The sequence below is a fragment of the Littorina saxatilis genome, linkage group LG9 (genome assembly GCF_037325665.1).
Source record: "Littorina saxatilis isolate snail1 linkage group LG9, US_GU_Lsax_2.0, whole genome shotgun sequence".
In the NCBI taxonomy this organism is placed as follows: domain Eukaryota; kingdom Metazoa; phylum Mollusca; class Gastropoda; order Littorinimorpha; family Littorinidae; genus Littorina; species Littorina saxatilis.
This window is the reverse complement of record NC_090253.1, coordinates 27658546-27675523: the sequence shown is the minus strand read 5'-3', so window position 1 is coordinate 27675523 and position 16978 is coordinate 27658546. Positions and strand designations below refer to the sequence as shown.

Below are 16978 nucleotides of genomic sequence, written 5' to 3'. Positions count from 1 at the left end.
TAGAATGCAGAGAGTGACTCTGCCCAATTGACCTGTCTCCCGGCAGGGAGTGTCCCGACGCCTCACGAGGGCTGTGGGACCAGGTCAACTTACTTGAATGGCCTGCGAAGAAGGCGGAAACGGCAGAGGCAGGAAGCTGCACTCCAGAACCGGAAGCCACAGCTAGCAAAGCAAGGGACTGCACAACCCCAAAGGAAGAAGGCAGCGCAGAGCTGACGAAAAACGGAAGAGCGCTGCATCTCCCGCTGGCCAATGTATCGGATATCTGAAACAAGAGATATATAGCAAAGAGGACCAAGAGCCCCCTAATCCGGAGCCAACAAAGAAGAAGGCGGCGAAACAACGGCCGAGCTAGACGTACAGCAGTAGTCGAACTCGGAGGAGAAAAAGTCACCGAAAAAACAGTGTTGAGGGCTTCTTACGAAGCCCCAACACCTAGCTAAGCAGAGGACGACTTGGGCTTGTTACATTACCCCTAACGTCGGCCTTAACCCCTTTCGCTCGTCTGAGTCAGCCATGCTGACTAACCAAAACGAACAAGGCAAGACAAAAATTTACTGAAAAACGTACGTTCAAAACGGACAGAAAACTCAGTAAACAAACAAAACAAAGAACGTGCAACGAACACAACTACCGAGCTTGCAACTACATGAGAAGACAAGACCGGTACATGCCAAACAATAAACATCAGCAAAGCTAACGAAAATACAAATGGCGGCTGTCACAACCCGAAGTTTGTGAGATGCAGAAGAAGCTTAAACAGGCTTTTTGCAGATACACGAGATGATGTAATTGTTATATGTTGGAGTGTATATAATAATTGTGTTATTTACAACATAAGCATTGGAGTCCAAACACTATTGTAGAATGTATGCGTGTGGGATGTGAGATGCTTTACGCCTGTAACTTCGCGTATTTGCAAGTTTGTGTCCGAATCGTGGAACGGGCTATAGTCACCCGGTAACGCGCGGTGAACAAACCAGGTCAAGCTGCAGAAAACGAAAGTTTGTATATATTTGTTGGGCACAGTAGGGCAAATTAAAATATGTTCATTTTCACCTGGTAAGATAATATAGTGTAATGCATAAATTATATTATAGCGTATCTATAGGCTATTTAGTAAGAGAAGAATTAACATAGTCCGGGTCAGCGGTGTACGAATACACTTTGGCACCCCGTCAGCGAACTAGCACGGTTTTGGTTCGGTGCTACCCGAGAGAGTCAACGGTACGGTTGCAGACGTACTGGCGGGCGCGAGTACTCCATCACCCGGCGGTTTTTTACGTTGGCCGGAGAGAGAACGGAGGAGGGACGTATGTTCACGTGAAAGGCGTTGAGATCTGGACAGATGGGACGCTGTCAGGAGGCGACTACGGCTCACAGCAACGCAAGAAGAGCGGCGTGGGTTACTCCGACCAGTAGATTCCACCCAGAGTGTACGCAGGACCACCAGAAGACAGCATGAGGAAGGAGTCTGGTCAACTCTACATGCCTAGGAATCTGGGGAACAGCTCCGAAGGACTGGAGCTGGGTTCGACGTGCTTAGGCAGTCGGGGACCTTTCTAGGGGGTCAGAATCAGGAAGCTGCGGCCTTCTGAGGAGGGAAGGACATGTGAGGCCTTGGTGGGCGTTGTGTATCCCGAAAAAGCTAAGTACTCTGTCGTGGTTAAAGCATGTGTGTGTGTTCGTGTGAATTGGTGATTGCGACCTTATTGAGCGCCGTATACTAACAGGCTATTTAACCATAGGGGGGGTGCTTAGGACTGGAGTTCCAGGATAATTTCATGTGAATTCATGTGTTGTCAATTTTCGTAGTATTTGTAGAGTGTACATGTTAAATGTGTGGATGTTTCGTGCTTAATTTTGCGTTTATTATATAAAGCTTATAAGTTACATGTGGTTCCTTTAGTCTTTTTATACATTGTGATGTCTGTCTCCACTTGTAAACTTTCTTGGGTGTGCGTTAGTGAGTGAGTTGTGTGTTTGCGTGTGATCCCAAGATTGCTCAATCTTGTGGAGTTAAGTCGTCACGTGTCAATGGTGGAGATGCCGGGGACCCATGAGTGATATGCTTTCGAGGTGAAGCTCTGGGACCCTTTAGTTATTTATTTTTTGGAACCAAATTTGTTTGTTGTTGTGTTTGTTTGTGTTGTTGGCATAGTTTGTGTGTGGTGTTTGTTGGTTTGTGTGAGGTAGTGGTGACCGTTTGATTTGAAATGTGGTGACTGTTTAGACATCCCGTGGGTGGTTGGAGGGGACTGGACATCTCTCAGCGGTTGAGAGGTGTTGGGTTACTTAGCCACAAAGGATTCATCTTTAGTCCATCCGTTAAAGTCAGACGGCGCCACTGAAGCAGATCGAACTAGCAAGTACGCATGTATTCTATATTCGGATTCGGTTAAAGTAAAGTTTCATTCCGGTATTACGCTAAGGCTATGTGGCTATTGATTGTGGTAAAGTATAACCAAATGTCAATAACTTACGCGGATTTCGTCCGATTTCTCGGTGGGCTTCGGTACGCAGTTTGATGCGTTTTCCTTTCGCGTGCATGCAAATATTTTTTCAAGTAGCGCGTTTTCATCTGAAATGGCGACGGGAGGTGATAGTGTGGATTCTCCGGTGTCAGGGCGACTTAGGTCACAGGATGTGCCGACTGATAGTTTAACCGGATTAGTTACATCTGAACTCATGAGGAAGGCAAAATCAACTCGAGAGAAGCTTCTACATAGTCCAGGACGTGAAGAAGGGGAGTCCATTACGTACTACCAGAAGTTCATGACTTTAGGAACGCAGATGGAGTTGAAGGGAGATAGTCTTCGAGCATTCGCCGACGCTAAGATAAAGGAGATAGAAGACGTACGGGCCAACAAGGAGAGGTTGAGCTTAGAGAAGAAGAAATTGGCGATGGAGGAAAGGAAGCTGAAAGAAGCACGGGTGGAAGCTCAGAAGCAACGCGAGTTCGAGGAGAGTATAGCCCAGAAGCAGCGTGAGATGGAGGAAAAGAAACTGGGAGAAGCACGTGAAGAGGCCCAAAAGCAGCGTGACTTTGAGGAGGCCAAAGTTCAACGTATGGAAAGAATGGAGTCTGAAAGAATCGATGAGATGAAGAAACTTCAAGATGAAGCACAGAGGCACGCAGAACGATTAGAGGAACAAAGGGCAAATAATCAACGAGCTCATCAGAAGGCGAGGGATGGAATGGTAGAATCTACCAAAGTAACACTTCCTGCATTCGACGAGAACAAGGAGGATATAGAAGCTTATCTTACCAAATTCGAGAGATTCGCAGAGGAGTTAGACTGGGACCAGACAACATGGGCGAGACGCGTGAGTACCAAACTCAACGTGAAAGCGACGACCTTGATTGGGGATATGTCGAAGGAGGACGCTCGAGATTACCAGTTAGTGAAGAAAGAGTTACTGAGAGGATTCCGGTGTACAGCAGAATCGTACCGAGAGAAGTTCAGGGCAGCAAGAAGGAAGAGCGAAGAAACGTTTTCAACCTACGTGAGCCGGATAACGCGGTACCTGCACAGTTGGATGGACCTAGCGGAAAAACAACGAACTTACAAGGACCTCTTCGACCTGGTTCTTTTGGAACAGTTGCTTACTGGCATCCCGCAGTCTGTCGCTACGTTCATTCGACAGTCCAAAGCCACCAATGTAGCTGATTCAGTTGAGCAAGCTCAATGTTTCGTGGATGCACGTCCTGGTTTCGACTCATCACAGAAAGGGGGGAAAAACCAAGATAAAGGAAACAATGGGAAGACAGACAGTAAGGTGCAACTTACCCAGGGACAAAGGGTAAAAGATAGTACTGTCAAATGTTTCGGATGTGGAGGGGATCATTTCATAAGGAATTGCCCGGAAGCGGGGAAGCCGAGGGGTGGCGGAGAAATGTATGGGGCAGGCATACAATGTCACAAATGTCATAAGTTCGGACATGTCAAGAGGAACTGTCCAGGAATAACCCTTATCATCAGTCCAGAACCGGAGGAGACTGCAGTGAGAGAAGTTTTCTTGATGCGGGAGGTAGAAGCGAATTACAAGATCCATTCAGGGTTATGTGGGAAGTGTGATCGTCGTACTCAGGGAGAAACTTTCGACATGACAGTTAGGGTGAACGGGAAGGCAGTGGTAGCCATACGTGACACGGGAAGCCCAATGCTGTGTGTTAGCGCTGACCTCATCGACCCGGCTACGTACACAAACAGGACAAGAGAAGTGTCAGGAGTGTTTGAAGAGCAGGGAACAGTACAGGCTCCCATAGCCATCGTGAAGTTAGAATCTTCGGTGTTTGTAGGGAACGTGGAAGCGGTCGCTATTCAGAATATGGCAATTCCTGTATTGATAGGAAACTACATGGTCCTGCCAAATGGAAAGGAAGTGAGAGTTCCGGTGTACGGAAAGAAACATGTAATTCCATCTTTGTGCGCAGCAGTTCAGACACGAGGACAAGCAAGAAAGGACGAGAGAGGGAATCTAAAATTGAAGATTAATGGAGTCCCCTTGGCACAAAGGACCTGTGCTGAAATGGCTCAAGCACAAGAAGAGGATCCACACCTAAAACGTGTGCGCGAGTTGGCGGTGGAAAAGAAGCCATGGCGTCAACAAGGAACCGGGAATGTTCGATTCGTGATACGTAAAGCTTTGTTGTACAGAGAATACTCAGGTGCAGATGGAGTGGATCACCGACAGTTAGTGGTGCCCAGTGAGTTCCAGAATGAGGTGATGAGATTAGCTCACGATGCACCCATGGCAGGACACCTAGGGGGAACGAGAACCAGGAATAGGATATGGACAGAATTCTATTGGCCTGGTATGTGCCCCGACATCAGACGATACGTGGCATCATGTGACGCTTGCCAGAGAACTACGGCAAAAGGGAAAGTGAAGCCAGTACCATTGGAAAGAATGCCGTTGATCGATGTCCCGTTCAAGCAGGTAGCGGTGGACATCATAGGGCCGATTCATCCGCCGTCAGACCGAGGACACCGTTTCATACTGGTAACAGTAGACTATGCCACCCGGTATCCTGAAGCAACCCGTCTCAAGAAAATCGATACACCACATGTGGCGGAAGCGTTGTGGGAGAACTGGACCAGAGTGGGCATACCTGAAAAAGTGTTGTCAGATAACGGTACCCAGTTCAAGAGCGAAATGATGCAGGAGGTGTACAACCTGATGTCAGTACATGGAATGTACACAACTCCATACCACGCACAATGCAATGGTCTAGTTGAACGTTTCAATGGTACGCTGAAACAGATGCTGAAACGACTCTGCCAGGAGCAACCCAAGGAATGGGACAGGTTCATTCCGGCGTGTTTGTTTGCATATAGGGAAGTTCCTCAGGAGTCGTTAAAATTCTCACCGTTTGAACTACTCTATGGGCGAACTGTGAGGGGACCTATGCAGGTATTACGGAAGCTGTGGACCAAGGAAGAGACAGACCAAGAAGTGAGAACCACTGCTGAGTACGTTGTGGACCTGCGGAATCGAGTCGAGGAGACATGCAGGATTGTCAGAGAAAACCTCGGGAAGGCGACAGAGCGATACGCAAGGGCAGCGGACAGGAAGGCAGAAGACAGACAATTCAAGGAAGGAGATGAGGTGTTGCTGCTTCTTCCAATGAAAAAGAACAAGCTGGAAATCGCTTGGCGTGGACCTTACGTCATCAAGGAGCGATGCGGCATGAACGACTACCGGATTCAAGTGGGGAGTAAAAAGAAATTATTCCACGTCAACCTCTTGAAGAGATACGTCAGGAGGAGAGAGATCCCAGCGGTTGTAGGAGTGGTGCCGGAAGAAGAGGAACTGGAAGAAGTGCCTGAAGTCTCAGCAGGACAGAACACCATTCCATTAGTGCCATTAGAAGCGGGAGAGGGACCCAAAGATGTTAGCATCAATGACGTGTTACCCGCCCAAAAACAACAAGAGCTGAGGGATTTGACGATTGAGTTTGAGAACCAATTCACCGATCTTCCTCGTACTACAAATCTTGAGGAATGTGAAATCACCGTCCTCGAAGATACACGAGTGCAGACCATCAAAGGAGTGAACAACGTGGACGCTGACTTCATGAGTCGGGTTGCTCTTGATATATAGGGTGCTCACTGTTGGTGGTTACCGTTAGTTCGAGCTGGTGATGGAGGTGTGTCACAACCCGAAGTTTGTGAGATGCAGAAGAAGCTTAAACAGGCTTTTTGTAGATACACGAGATGATGTAATTGTTATATGTTGGAGTGTATATAATAATTGTGTTATTTACAACATAAGCATTGGAGTCCAAACACTATTGTAGAATGTATGCGTGTGGGATGTGAGATGCTTTACGCCTGTAACTTCGCGTATTTGCAAGTTTGTGTCCGAATCGTGGAACGGGCTATAGTCACCCGGTAACGTGCGGTGAACAAACCAGGTCAAGCTGCAGAAAACGAAAGTTTGTAAATATTTGTTGGGCACAGTAGTGCAAATTAAATAATGTTCATTTCACCTGGTAAGATAATATAGTGTAATGCATAAATTATATTATAGCGTATCTACAGGCTATTTAGTAAGAGAAGAATTAACATAGTCCGGGTCAGCGGTGTACGAATACACTTTGGCACCCCGTCAGCGAACTAGCACGGTTTTGGTTCAGTGCTACCCGAGAGAGTCAACGGTACGGTCGCAGACGTATTGGCGGGCGCGAGTACTCCATCACCCGGCGGTTTTACGTTGGCCGGAGAGAACGGAGGAGGGACGTATGATTACGTGAAGGCGTTAAGACTGGACAGATGGGACGCTGTCAGGAGGCGACTACGGCTCACAGCAACGCAAGAAGAGCGGCGTGGGTTACTCCGACCAGTAGTTTCCACCCAGAGTGTACGCAGGACCACCAGAAGACAGCATGAGGAAGGAGTCTGGTCAGCTCTACATGCCTAGGGATCTGGGGATCAGCTCCGATGGACTGGAGCTGGGTTCGACGTGCTTAGGCAGTCGGGGACCTTTCTAGGGGGTCAGAATCAGGAAGCTGCGGCCTTCTGAGGAGGGAAGGACATGTGAGGCCTTGGTGGGCGTTGTGTATCCCGAAAAGCTAAGTACTCTGTCGTGGTTAAAGCATGTGTGTGTGTTCGTGTGAATTGGTGATTGCGACCTTATTGAGCGCCGTATACTAACAGGCTATTTAACCATAGGGGGGGTGCTTAGGACTGGAGTTCCAGGATAATTTCATGTGAATTCATGTGTTGTCAATTTTCGTAGTATTTGTAGAGTGTACATGTTAAATGTGTGGATGTTTCGTGCTTAATTTTGCGTTTATTATATAAAGCTTATAAGTTACATGTGGTTCCTTTAGTCTTTTTATACATTGTGATGTCTGTCTCCACTTGTAAACTTTCTTGGGTGTGCGTTAGTGAGTGAGTTGTGTGTTTGCGTGTGATCCCAAGATTGCTCAATCTTGTGGAGTTAAGTCGTCACGTGTCAGCGGCACGCAACAGCTACTGATAACACAAGTCCCACGGACGAACTATCAGTAACAACACAGAAAGGACGTTTGCAAACAACAAACCAAAACAAGAACGGCTCACCAACTGGAGCCAGCACAGGTGAAAGACAGGTAAAACGTGGCAGGCAGGTGAGAAGTCTCACCAAGATAGCCACTGTCAGCGAAAAATTCAGGACACCCTCTCTCTAGGACGCTGAAAGATCGTATGAGTTGCCACGTGTTGTGGTAGGAAGTGACGTGGTATCCACTAGAGGGGAGGTAACTCCCGGGATACCCTCTCGTTACCATGGCTACGTTTGCCTTTTTGGTGATGGGTTTGCTTCCCCTTGTTGTGTTAGATGGGTAAGCGTTTTCAGTACCTAGCATCTCAGACGTAGTCAAATGCAATATGTGATTGGGAGTAAGAATATGTAATTTAATCCATATCTGTGAGAATCTGCCGTATTTGTTGTATTAACATGCAAACTAGTTGTTTAAATACTTTTTTGAAAATAAAAGTTGAAATTTTTGATAATGTGTTTATTTATGTGCGTGTGAATGGTGGCGATCGTCAAAATACGGACGGATGAATTTACTTTTGCCACAGCATCACTAAACAAAGAACTAAATTCCAACACACACATGCACAAGTATCAATGCTGTGGTGGTTGAGAGTGCCAGAACACATTGAAATGATTGTTTTTCAACAACAATCGATATCCATAACACAAATTCTAACTTATACTAGCTCCGCAAAAAAAATGTATGGGGATTCGGATCTGTCCGTCGGCATAGCGATATCAAGAGCATCGAAACTAATTGTGATTTCACAGGACAAAAACACAAGTTTACCTAATTTTGTATACTGTTAATACAAGTTTGTGCACCCTTGAAGTGAGTTATAATGTTGCCGAGGTCAATTTGCCCTTGATCGACGCACGGTGACCCGAGTTTCAAAGTTGCGATCCAATCCGTCTAAACAATGTAGCGATCGCCACATTTTTCTTTTCATTCAAAAACTAACCGTTTGGGGAGGAAGTGACGTCACGTTGTTTTACGTTGACGCTCGCGCTCGACAGAAAAAGACCGCAACAGTTTTTCAGTTAAAAAAATCGCAAAGTAATTACATTTTCTGAGGTTTTCTAGTGTCCGTCTAGTAACAATCGCTACTCTAGCGATCGCCACCGAGTGTTGAAGTCACATTTAACTCCATTTTCGACTGTTTTAAGAAACTATTTTGACGCTCAATCGTCACGTTTCAGTGTCGAAACACGTACTGTGCATTTGCAATCAGCCGGTGTGTCCAAACTGAAATGCGAGTGATGCCTCGATTTGTGGCGATCGCTCACGTGGTTGACGGACAGAAATACCTTCTTAGGGGGTAGGGGAACAGTTACTCCTCCATACAATAATGGTGTTTACAAATGATTGCAAACTTGTCTCTTCATAAACTGTTCAGACATGTCTTCTCTTCAATAATTTTCAGTTTTGCTCGGTTTGTTAATCAGGAGCACCCTGCAGTAAATGTTTCATCTGTGACAATGCTCGAAATGTTGACGTAATTCCAATGCCCATATCCTTCTCTTGTTACCTCATCTAGCCAAAACCATTGAAGATAGAAAGACATTTATTGAACAAACTAGATGCACAACACCAGTCTTAACACGTTTTGTTCTTACATGTATATGAAAATATTGATGGCCATGGAATGGTTTGAAAAAAAAGACGTTTTTTTTCCTTCAAAACGGTCTAGGTCTGCCGGAAGTCGTATTTTTTCAAACCATTCATTTGAGGATCAATATTTTGATATACATACAAGAACAAAACTTGTTGAGGATGATGTGTTGCATATTTTTTGTTCAATAAATGTCTTTCTATCTTCAATGGTTTTGGCTATATGAGCTATATGCATGCATAGGATGACCGTATTGCTTTTTTTGCGTTTTCAGGGTATGCCGCTTTGCGCCTGGTTTTTAGATATAAATAAGGACCAGGACTATAAAAAAATTTACTGTTTTTAGTTGTAACAAACTCACTTTGTTGGACAAGAAGAGCAAACGCTCGATCGAGTCACTTTCGCAGTTCTGAATATTATATGAGGCATCAGATGGACAGGAAGAAATTGCTATTCACAACACAATGAGTCACGTTCACATAAAATTTGAGCCCGCTCACTTTTATAGTTTCCGAGAAAAGCCCAACGTTAAGTTGTGTGTTGCCGAACAGAAAAGGCTAGTTATCTCCCTTGTTTTTCTGATAACGTTCGTAAAAGGCTACAGATGTAAATACTTTGATGTAAAGAATAATCCTACAAAGTTTCAATCACATCCGATGAACTTTGTCAAAGATATAAAATGTCTAATTTTTCCTTTGACGCTGACCTGTGACCTTGAAAAAGGTCAAAGGTCAACGAAACCATCGTTAAAGTGTAGAGGTCATTGGAGGTCACGACTAAACAAAATATGAGCCCGATCGCTTTGATAGTTTCCGAGAAAAGATATAAAATGTCTAATTTTTCCTTTGACGCTGACCTGTGACCTTGAAAAAGGTCAAAGGTCAACGAAACCATCGTTAAAGTGTAGAGGTCATTGGAGGTCACGACTAAACAAAATATGAGCCCGATCGCTTTGATAGTTTCCGAGAAAAGTCCAACGTTAAGGTGGTGTCTACGGACGGCCGGCCGGCCGGCCGGACGGACGGCCGGCCGGCCGGCCGGACAGACTAACACTGACCGATTACATAGAGTCACTTTTTCTCAAGTGACTCAAAAAACATGTCCTTTGAATTGTGTGCCAACATTTATTTTGTAGAATTTGAGTGTGTAAATAGTAAATTGCTGAACACAATACTGTGAAACCTGCCCCCCACAAAAGCAGCAGACAAAACAAAGACAAACAAACAGCCAACAACAAACAATGAGAAAAAGGTTGCTGATGCAGAATCTCAAACTTCCCCCACACACGATTATGATGACTTGTTCATGGATGAACAAAAGTTGATGATTGTTGAGGAAGATGAAACACAAAACACACCAAAGCCACAGTCCGAAGACTGCCTCAGACAACATATTTTAACTCTTAACGTCCTGTAACGTTTTTTGCATGTCCCAGTGCAAATCCTATAAGGATTTGGGAAAAAGAGACAAAATTTGGGTGTGTTCAATAAAAAAAATCATATTTTTATTGTTTATGGATGGATTTACTTGATATTTTTTTGACCATAGATCACTCTGTCCACTATCATCATCACCACCATCGAAGTCATTCTCCACATTTCTTGCTTCAAACCCGTGAAAAGACGTGTCACTATCACTATCACTCGTCTCCATGTTGAATTTTGAAAGCTAACACAAAAAATCCGAACAAAATCCGTCCACAAAAATCGAAATCACATTCAAAAGTCCTGAGAAAAAATGACCGGCAGCCATGGCATGTGCATCGAAGGACTAAAGCTGTTTTCCAATGCAGGAGAGCATCGGAAGGCTGGTAACTCTTGTTTAATGACACTAGCAGAGAACGCGCGGTACCGCGCGGTTCAGGATTATTGACGTCAAGCGGAACCGCGCGGTACAGGACGTTAAGAGTTAAAAGAAAGCTATGCAAAGATGAAGATGATGAGCGCCGAGAACTGCGGTGAGGTGTTCAAATTCGTCACTGGCATCCTAGCTGCACTTATTGAAGCAAAAACGAATGAAAGCCCCGAAAATGTTCTGACACTTCTGACAGGGCTATATACTGAAATATTTAAGCCAAAGGAAAATCCAACTCCACCAGCCTTAAATAAGATACTTACTACTCAATGCGCTCTTCTCGGCATTCAGGGAGGCAGATCTGTAACAGAGTCTCAACCCCTTGACAACACAATGACAGAGAGTTGAGGGGCAGATCAAACGGTCACAACAGACTTTAGGTCTTCTGTGATTGAAATGGATTCAAGAATAAATATACTGCAGTGGAACTGTCGTTCCCTTAACACTGCTCTACCGTACCTTATTAATTATCTTAACCAAAACAACATGTTCAATGTATTATTGATACAGTCCCCACTCTGTCATGCGGGAAAACTCCCCTTCATATCTGGTTTCTTTTACCCGGCCCACCCGTCACAGATTATCAGGTTGATGATACGAGCGGAGCACAAACTATCAAGTACACAGTAACCTATGTCAGAGACAATCTGAAGTACAATGTTCACCCAACCCCTGTTCCGGCCGACACAAAAATACATTCAAACCTAGTTGAACTTCTGCTGAATGATGGCCCATCCATCTTCTTATTAAACATATATAACAGAAACATTACCAAAGGCCCGATTTTCAGCTGGCTCCCAGAGCTCGACAGAAGACGCACCTGGGTGATCGGAGGAGATGTTAATGGCCGAAACCCCCTGTGGGATGCCAACTTCCCCAATCAGACATGTGCCGTGGGAAAGAGCCTTGCCACCTATATAACGCAATCAAATGTGTACTTACTAAATGACGGATCAGCAACCAGAATACCCGATATCTCAAACCAACACCCCTCCGCCATTGACATAACCTTGGTTAGTCCCACTCTCGGATTAACAACGGACTGGTGCGTTGTGTCAGATAAATTAAAAAGCGACCACTTACCAATCATGATATCCATTATTGGGAAATCACCACACAGAGCCAGGTCCAAAAGCCTTAAAATACAATTATAACAAGAAGAGCAAACGCTCGATCGAGTCACTTTCGCAGTTCTGAATATTATATGAGGCATCAGATGGACAGGAAGAAATTGCTATTCACAACACAATGAGTCACGTTCACATAAAATTTGAGCCCGGTCACTTTTATAGTTTCCGAGAAAAGCCCAACGTTAAGTTGTGTGTTGCCGAACAGAAAAGGCTAGTTATCTCCCTTGTTTTTCTGATAACGTTCGTAAAAGGCTACAGATGTAAATACTTTGATGTAAAGAATAATCCTACAAAGTTTCAATCACATCCGATGAACTTTGTCAAAGATATAAAATGTCTAATTTTTCCTTTGACGCTGACCTGTGACCTTGAAAAAGGTCAAAGGTCAACGAAACCATCGTTAAAGTGTAGAGGTCATTGGAGGTCACGACTAAACAAAATATGAGCCCGATCGCTTTGATAGTTTCCGAGAAAAGTCCAACGTTAAGGTGGTGTCTACGGCCGGACGGCCGGCCGGCCGGACAGACTAACACTGACCGATTACATAGAGTCACTTTTTCTCAAGTGACTCAAAAAGGCGGACTGGGCAGTTTTCAAGGATGCTGTCACTAAGTCTGCCGATGCACATACCCTCTTGGATGGCAATCCAGAGTCCCAAGAAAGTATCGACAACAAATATAAACAGCTAAGATCAAACCTGCTGAATGCAATGGAACTGTCAATCCCCAAAACAAAACTTTTTATCGGACCCAGTAGAACTGATCAGAGCCCATGGTGGACAGAAGAATGCAGAACAGCCATCAGGTTAAAAAGAACTGCAAAAGAGAAGTATGATCGCTTCAGGTCTGCACAAAACCACAACAATATGAAATCAACTGAAGAACAATGTGACAAAATTATAGACAAAGCAAAAAAAGAATATTTTGAAAGCATGTCCAGCAAAGTGAGCGGCTGGAAAAATTTGGACCAAAATAAGGAAATTTAAATGCAGACACAAGCAGGCTGAACGTCCTCTTATGCACGAAGGAAAAAAAATATGAAAGCCTTCCTGAAAAAGCAGAACTGTTTGCAGATATTTTTGCAGCAGCAAGCCAAACAGATAAACTGTTATGTGAGCAGGAACTCTTCCGTAAGAAGTGGGAGGATAAACAGGACTTAAACGACCCAGAACTCAACCCTTCCTTAAAAATAAATGCTCCTTTATCCATTCAAGAACTGAAAACGGCTATAGCATCGGTGACAAAAGTCCGATCCGCCTGTGGTTCTGATCCAATAAACTATCAGGTCATACAACATTTACCAAACCAAGGATTAAATCTTTTACTGGATTTTTATTCAACATGCTGGAAGTCTGGCCTGATTCCCACAGCTTGGAAAGAGGCTGTTGTGATCCCCATTTTAAAGCCTGGAAAACCAAGAGCTGACCCTTCCAACTGGCGCCCTATATCTCTGACCTCCCATCTGAGCAAAATCTATGAAAGAATACTAAAATCCAGACTAGAAGATGAAATGGAAAGAAAAAAGGTAATACCCCTGTGCCAAGCCGGTTTCCGTCGAGGCAGGGGTGTCTCGGATCACATTGTAAAACAGTTAAACTGTCCTCCAAAATTAAGAAAGCTCTCTCACGCAAGAAGTCTCTCTTTGCTGTCTTTTTTGACATCAAAAAAGCCTACGATACAGTATGGCACCAACGATTGTTGTTCAAATTGAAGCAATTAGGCATCAGTGGTAATATGTTTCAATACATAAAAAGCTTTCTACTGAACAGATCCTTTCAAACTGATTATAAAGGTGCCAAATCATCCACTCGCAAAGTTGACATGGGAGTGCCACAGGGCTCAGTAATAGCACCACTGCTTTTTAGCATTATGCTGCATGACATATCGACAATTAAAACACATGGAGCCGAACTGACGCTTTATGCGGATGATATTGCTCTATGCAAAGAGTATCAAAACAAAACCTATAAAACAGAACACAAATTCTCTAAAGAGTGGCAAACAGCTATAGATAACATTGCGAACTATATGCGGGAGAATGGCTTCACTCTCTCTGCCGAGAAAACTGTATTCGTTGTCTTTACAAACCGAAAACTGGAAGATCGAGAAAAGATACAGTTCTCACTAGATAAATCTGTTGTTTCACCCAGTCAGCAGGTGAAATATCTGGGCGTACTTTTCACCTCAAATGGACTATGGACTGCTCACTTAAAGTATCTTTTAAGCAAAGCAAATAAGACCATCAACCTTCTTAAAATACTGGCTGCCCAACCATGGGCAAAGTGCCCAGTTATTCTAACAAACATCACCAGAGCTCTTATAAGATCAAGACTATCATATGGACAGGAGGCCTACTTCTCGTCGGCTCGAAAATGGCTTGATAAGCTACAGTCAGCGGAATGTCGTGCCCTTCGGCTTGCCCTCGGACACCCAAGGCATTCAAAGCAGGCCATTGTATACCACCAAGCAGGATTCCTCCCTCTTGACATGTGGCGGCGTAAGTGCTGCGCATATTACAATGTTCGAGCCAACACAGTGCAAAACTCAACAAAAGAGGAGCTACAACCGCATTACAATCATGTCCAAAACAAAAAGGCCCACTTTGGCACTACTTTCTCCTCACTGGCTCAATTCAATGCTTCACTCTTTAGTGAAATCAGTGTCGACCCAAATGATGTGGCCCAAAACCCCATATCTCGTGATCCCTCATGGACAATGAAAGAAATGAATTTTGACACAGAATATTGCACAGCTACAAAGGATGATCAGTTATTACTCAGGATACAAGCCCTTGAGCACATTGATACTGTATACAAAAGCCATGTTCATGTTTACACAGACGGGTCAGTGTTGGATGACAAGAAGGCTGGCGCAGCTTTTGTAATCCCCAGCGATGACATGACTGGGAAATTTAAACTATGCAACAGAAACTCGATCTTCTCAGCTGAGCTCCTTGCCATCTGCATGTCGCTTGCTCATCTCAATCTCAATAACACTCCTCCTCAAAAGATAGCTATATTCTCTGACTCCAAAGCAGCCATTGAAGCATTAAGATCTAACAAAAGATCAAAAAGACATGATCTTGTCATTGCCATAAAGGAGCTGGCAAATAAAATTATAAAACAAGAAGGGCAAAGCCCATACGACTCACATGCTTGACCTCGACCTTTAGGGTAACTAAACCTAGCAATGACATCATACACTAAGAACTGCTTTACACATTTTTCCTACCAAAATACATGTGACCTTGACCCAAGGTCAAGGTCATCCAAGGTCATCCAAGACAAAGCTGTTAATTCAAGACATAGGAAGTACAATGGTGCTTATTGGCTCTTTCTACCATGAGATATGGTCACTTTTAGTGGTTCACTACCTTATTTTGGTCACATTTCATAAGGGTCAAAGTGACCTTGACCTTGATCATATGTGACCAAATGTGTCTCATGATGAAAGCATAACATGTGCCCCACATAATGTTTAAGTTTGAAACAGTTATCTTCCATAGTTCAGGGTCAAGGTCACTTCAAAATATATATACAATTCAACTTTGAAGAGCTCCTGTGACCTTGACCTTGAAGCAAGGTAAACCAAACTGGTATCAAAAGATGGGGCTTACTTTGCCCTATATATCATATGTAGGTGAGGTATTCAATCTCAAAAACTTCAGAGAAAATGGGAAAAATAGCTGTTTTTTAGGCAACATTTATGGCCCCTGCGACCTTGACCTTGAAGCAAGGTCAAGATGCTATGTATGTTTTTTGGGGCCTTGTCATCATACACCATCTTGCCAAATTTGGTACTGATAGACTGAATAGTGTCCAAGAAATATCCAACGTCAAAGTTTTCCGGACGTCCGGACGACTCGGGTGAGTACATAGACTCACTTTTGCTTCGCATGTGAGTCAAAAAGGAAGCGAGATTAACCTGGTCTGGTGTCCAGCACACGTGAACGTGCCTGGCAACGAGAAAGCGGACAAAGCCGCTAAAGAAGCTGCCCAAGGCATAGGCGCCTCCGAGGTAGACCTGCCATTGTCTGCTTCTGAGATCAGTAGCCTTACAGACTCTCTTCTCTGCATGGAGAGAATGGAGGAACAAATATATGCACAAGGCTATAGGCTCTGGCTGGCTCATTCGGGAAGCCCCATCCAAACAGATGAACACCTATAATGCATGCCCACGTGTAATTAAAAGGATTAACCGCCTAAGGGCAAAAGCTGGGAATTACCAATTTCTAGAGCTTAAATGCACCTGTCAATCCGACCTCACCATTGCTCATTTGACTTTGGAGTGTGATTTGAACTCATGCCACTTTCAACCCCTGACTCAGTTTATAAACTCAAATAGAAATATTCTGCCAAATACCTCAAAGGAAAAATTAAGCTATCTTTTAAGTTTTAATAAAGACCTTGGGTGGCAATGTCCCAAACTTATCGCTGGACTTATGCACACGCACCCACTTGGTCCCTGGATATGAAGAGACATTGCTGCGGCTGACGCCATCGCTTCTCATACAGCTACTATATATTTTTATCAGAACTTTTAAAAATACCATTTTATATCCAAGTATCTCTTAACACCATTTTTAATTAGATGAGCGAGAGTGTGCGGGGGGCGGGAGGGTGGTGAACCACTGTACATAAAGGGAAAGTTTGTGTGCGTGCCTGTGTGTGTTCTTAATCTAACACAAATGTCGCCAATGTTTTTACAGAGTGACGTTAAATAAACGATTTTATCATCATTTTATCATCAACTTGACTAAATGTAAAAAGGACATTACAAGAAGGGTAAAAGCAGAACGATGCTCTTGTTCCATGTCGAAGCCATGACAGAGTCCATGGGGGTGTATACAAGT

At 44.1% G+C, this 16978-nt stretch overlaps 1 protein-coding gene across 1 annotated transcript in view; it reads right to left on the bottom strand.

The window, feature by feature from the left end:
• The window catches only part of LOC138975764 (piwi-like protein 1), a 68462-nt gene that overhangs the window by 47052 nt on the left and 4432 nt on the right, over nt 1-16978 (bottom strand). The gene's annotated exons all lie outside the window — the stretch shown is intronic.